This window comes from Cebus imitator, unplaced genomic scaffold (genome assembly GCF_001604975.1).
Source record: "Cebus imitator isolate Cc_AM_T3 unplaced genomic scaffold, Cebus_imitator-1.0 Scaffold401, whole genome shotgun sequence".
In the NCBI taxonomy this organism is placed as follows: domain Eukaryota; kingdom Metazoa; phylum Chordata; class Mammalia; order Primates; family Cebidae; genus Cebus; species Cebus imitator.
In genome coordinates, this window is record NW_016107716.1 from 907,423 (window position 1) to 912,937 (window position 5,515).

The following is a 5,515-nucleotide window of genomic DNA, read 5'->3' on the forward strand; positions in this document are numbered from 1 at the left end:
GATCTCTTGACCTCGTGATCCACCCGCCTCGGCCTCCCAAAGTGCTGGGATTACAGGCTTGAGCCACCGCGCCCGGCCATCTTTTCTCTTTTCCTTCATACCCATTCAAGCTGATCCTAAACTCTGTACGTGTTGCCTCATGGGGCATGTGCAGGGGAAGTAAGCCAGTTGGCTTTTGTCTTCTAAAGGAAGGCCTAAAGGCCTTAGGGGATCACAGAGGAGCTTGTGGAACACAGCAACGCTAGGGCATCGACCAGGTGTCCAGGAAGGGAAGGGAGAGGGCTGTTTCTCTGCACCTTCTGGAGAAAGGCGTGTAGAGGGAAGGGGAGGAAGATAACAGGTGAGGTCTGGCAGACCTGAGAAAAGTGGGACCCTGCCAACTCTATGTGAGAAATGATGGATCTTCCACACAGAGTTGGGATGAAGGAGTTGAATTACAAACTCAATCGTCTACCTGCCTTCCACACACCCCACTCTTGTTTACATCAGACTCAGAAGCTGTACTCAATCCCTGGGAGGCAAGGACTCCTGTGAAAGGAAAATATCTGGGGCCCCGAAAATCACTAAGCTAAAAGGAAAATTCAAGCTGGAAACTTCTCAGAGCAAACCTGCCTCTCTTTCTATTCTGCCATCCCTGTGCTCACTGAAGACAGATGCATATCCTGATTGGCTGTTTTGGAAAGGCTTACCAGAAACTCAAAAGAATGGAATCGTTTTTTTCTCACCTACCTGTGACCTGGAAGCCTCGTCCCTGCGTCTAGCTGTCCTCGCTTTCTGGAAGAACTAATGTACTTCTTACACATACTGATTGGTGTCTCACGTCTCCCCAATATGTATAAAGCCAAGCTGTGCCCCAACCACCTTGAGCACATGTCATCAGGACTTCTTGAGGCTGTGGCACAAGCACGCGTCCTTAACCAACCTTTTCAAATAAAACTTTCTAAATTAACTGAGACGTGTCTCAAATTTTCGGGGTTCACACTCCCCACTCCTCTAGGGGTCTGAGCTGATCTTCTGAAGAGTCAGGCAGGATGAAAGCTCAGAGACAGACACAGAACAGAGTCATAAAAAATAAATGTCTCTGCTCATTTCAATTGGTGGATTAAGTCACAGCAGATACATTAGACATATGTTTAACTATTTGAACATTTTTCACCTGGGTATATTTCTTATATTATTGTGTTTGATTCGCTGTGTTTTTGTTTTCAAAATTTAACTCAGTAAGTAGATTTAGAATATACACTGGGAGCTCTGAGCTTGATTTTTTATTATTCATCAATTATAAAATTGACCCCTCCCTAGCATAGAATGTAGTTAAAATCCTCTGCTTATTCCAAAATGGGATGAGCAAAAGATGATCGTTTTATGGTGTTTCCTTTTCTTACATCTTAAGCACTTTGGTGCCCACAGGGCAAACTATGAATCAAAGTTGTTTTTATTTAGAAACCTGCAGTTCCTTAACTGAAAATGCTCAAAAGCTACACGCACAACTTTTAGACATGTGCACATTTCATAAATGTAATCCCAGCACTTTGGGAGGTCGAGGCAGGAGGATCGCTTGAGCCCAGGACTTTGAGACCAGCCTGGGCAACATAGGAAGACCCCGTCTACACAAAAAATAAAAAATTATCTGGGCATGGTGGTGTGTGCCTGTAGTCTCAGCTATTTCGGAAGCTGAGGCAGGAGGGTCACTTGAGCCCAGAAGTTTGAGGCTGCAGTGAGCCGCGACTGCACCACTACACTCCAGCCTGGGTGAAAGAGCGACACCCTGTTTAAAATATAAAATAAAATACTCTTATACTATAGGTTGTCACACAAAAATTACCTATCGGTCTGATCAGGAAGTCCAAGATATTGGGTGGCGAGCGCCATCTGGTGGCAGCATGGTTATTAACATCTCGGCCATTGGCTGGGATCTTTCAGTCATTGCTGACACGTGAAGGCGTTTCTGAAGTCCCTGAAAAAAAGGTGCAGGTGTGACAGGAAGAAACAAAACTGCCTTTCTCGAATGCTAGAAGCACTGATTCTGGAGATATGAAGACTTGCAAAAGAGAACTAGAAAAAAGGAGGAAAGAAAACGTATCGGGAGGAAGGGCAGAAGAGGTCCTGAGATTGTGAGGAATGAAATGAAGAGCCCATGGAGAAGCAGCCTAAACGACAGGAATGGCCCTTCTCAAATCTTCTCCATGCCGAGCACTGGGCCTCAAAACTAACAGGTTGTTCTTGTGCTTTTCAAACAGCCTTCATATATTTGAATCAAGTGGCTGCCTCCAAAACCTTCCCACATATTTTCAGCATTTGCTACTGACCCCTCTACCAGGTGCCCTGTTCCCAGCATACAACCTCACCTCCTATATCACAAAGAAATCTGAGGGCCACCAACAGGTGCGTCCTCCAATTCTGTCCTCTGTACATCAAAGCATGTTTCGTGTCACCAACCTCATCATCACTCACAAAACCCAGATTCTTTCCTCACAGAGCCTATCTGCATTCATTCTTATTCCAAGGAGAGGTGGCCCTTCCCTTCCTAAATTGCAAGCGCACCCACCACTCCCCCTGGTTCATTCACTTTCCCTACTTGGGAAAGTGAATCTAACTTTGAATCGAAGTTTGTTTATATTTTATTTCCCTACTTGGGCAAGGGGCTCCATGAAGTTGACAACTCTTCTCCATCCTGCTGGCTTTTCCTCCTCACCTGGACACACTCCTTTTAAAATTATCTTCCCTCCAAAGATGTTTGTTGCAGCATTGTTTGTAATTTCAAAAAAAAATGAGGACAAACACAAATGCCAATCAATAGGGGATTCATTAAGCAAAATGCTACATGCAGAACCATGTACAGAACACAGCCATTCAAAAAAAGAACAAGACCGCATATCCAAACCAGAACGCTCACTGGAAAAAAAAAAATGACGCAGAATAGCACATATCACGTGAACTCAGTTTTTGAATTCTGTACGTAATTATATGCCAGTACATACATAGAAAAAATCTTGAAGAACATATACCAAACCATTAATAATGGTTAACTCTGAGGAGTCGAATTTGGAGGGCTTTCATCTGATATATTCTACATTCCTGTATTTGGATGTTTAGGACCATGTAATAACATTATAATCAGAATAAAAGTTATATACAAAAGAAACTTCCCTTAATTCTATCAATATCATCCTCTGTTTCCCTTTAATTTTCACCAACATCCATCCATCCATCCTCATCCACTTTCAGCAACATCCATGTGTAAGACTGGGCTCGATGGATAGAACAGCCCTTGAGCTCAAAAGGTGTACAGTCTAGTGGAGAATGTAACATGGAGCCACCAAAACGTCATCCAGAGGAGAAAGTGGCAAGTACGACAAAACTTTCGGTTCAGATCCAAGCTTTGCTGCTGAATTTGAGTAAAATGACTGAGCCTTTATGAGCTGTTTCCTCCTCTAAAAACGGGGATTATAGTAACAAGCAGAGAGAATGGGAATGGTGGTGGGTAGAGCCTTAAGAAGGTGCCTGGTGCAGAGGACTCCATCCCATCCAGGCCACAGACCATCAGGAGGTGCATAGGGACTTGGGGACAAAGAAGACAAGCAACCCATATCTGCTGGCAGGTCCTGGCAAAGTGGACACGAAACCAACAAGTTGCATCCCAGAGGTGCCCACAAAGCCCCCAGGATTTGCAAAGCTAACGTCAAGTGGAGGCAGGAGGAGACAGTTTCAGGAAGCACCTGTGGCCTATCTCACCTGTGTCTTCCCTGGCCAGGGACAGGCAGCCGCTTAAAGGGGCCAAGGGAAGCCACAGTGTGGCTCCCAAACATGGACGCACATCAGCTGTCCTCTCAGGAGCTCTGCATCTCAATTTAAAACCAGGACGGGATCACATCAGATTTGGGAAAGGACGCCTCTTATGCATTTCTTCATCCAAATCGTTGAATTAAAAGTTTCTTCCATATAAGTCCGTCCACTTTAGCTTTTTATAGATTTAGCATTGATTTCACAACAAACAACAGATTCCAGGCACTTGGTGTTTTCCCAGGCCTTGAGCTTTTTCCAGGGTTGTACATTATTTCTCTATGTGGTACTTCGCAGCAGCCCTAATATGGGGAAGTCATTTGCTGCCTTATGAATTCTCTGGTCATCATTGATTTGAGAGGAAACGGCTGTGTCCAGGGCTGGGGAAGGCCCCAGGAGTGGCACTCGAGGCGTACTGTTGGCAACAGCGCAGGGATGTGTGAAGTCTGTAACAACAAGGGAAGTAACAATAATTCCAGCTCTACTAGGTGAACACTCACTTTGTGCCGACTACTTTTCTAAGAGTTCCACAAGTATGACCAATTTAATCCTCAAAGCCAGCAGCTGAGAAAGATACTAGTATTCTTATCCCCATTTGACAGATGAGAAAACCAAGGCTCAGATAGGCTTGTCTGCTGGTGATCTGTGTGTCTGGGAAGTGCACGCTGTCTGGCAGGCTTGCCGGCGGAAGTGGTTAATGACAGGTCTTCTCCATTTGGGAATCAAGATCTGTGTCAGCATGGATGGCAAGGGGACAAGTAAGGAAAGATTGGTCTAGGAGATGCCCAGGAGCTTTGGGCCTTATGGGGCAGGGTGGGGAGAGCCACCAAGGACCAGTTTCTGGGCTTGGGCAGAAGTCGATCAATCATCTGGCCAGTTCCAAGCAGATGGAGCTTCTGCTTCTCAGTAACCTTCCTGCCCTCCTGTCAATTCCATTTTCATCTTTTATGGTACTGGTTGTGTGAAGAAAACTGAAGGTTCATTTGGTGTAAGTCAGTCACTCGTTTTTATGAGCTTGCTTGACATAGATACTAGACTGTAGGTGTGTATACACATATAAACATGCATGTGTACATAATACTATATATAACATTTATGCATGATACACACACACACACACACATATACAAGCATGCTTTACAAGACCGATTGACTGGTCTACAATTGGCTAACACTTGGTGGCCTAGAAGCCAGGGTATGTGAGTCTCACTTTTCTAGAAATGCTGACAAACTCTCCAGTTCCGAGGAGCCTTGCTCAGTCAACCACTGGAAGTCATTTTTACTTCGTTGGGTTTTTTGTTTTGTTTTGAGACAAGGTCTGGTTCTGTCACCCAGGCTGGAGTGCAGTGGCACTATCACGGCTCACTGCAATCTCTGCCTCCTGGGCTCAAGCAATCCTCCCACCTCAGCCACCTGGGTAACTAGGACTACAGGTACACACCACCATGCCTGACTAATTTTTGTATTTTTTTAGAGATGAGGTTTTGCCATGTTGCCCAGGTTGGTCTCAAACCTCTGAGCACAAGTGATCCTCCTGCCTCGGCCCCTGCAAAGTGCTGGAATTACAGGCGTAAGCCACCGTACTCTGTCCATTCTTACTTTCTTTATTTCCGAGCAAATATTTAGAGGGAAACCAAGAGACTGGGAGGCAGCTAGCCGAGGTCTTTGGGTTCACAATCACAAAGGTTTTTGGTTCGCCCATGCAGGCCCGGGCTGCACTCTCTGATGTCGT

General features: G+C 45.2%; 1 long non-coding RNA gene across 1 annotated transcript in view; it reads right to left on the reverse strand.

Moving 5' to 3' along the window:
• Positions 1-3,061: 3,061 nt before the first annotated feature.
• Positions 3,062-5,515, reverse strand: part of LOC119468248 — a 6,000-nt gene continuing 3,546 nt past the window's right edge. Inside the window, exon 3 of the long non-coding RNA XR_005196906.1 lies at positions 3,062-4,229. This is a non-coding gene — a long non-coding RNA (uncharacterized LOC119468248). The remainder of the gene's footprint in view (positions 4,230-5,515) is intronic.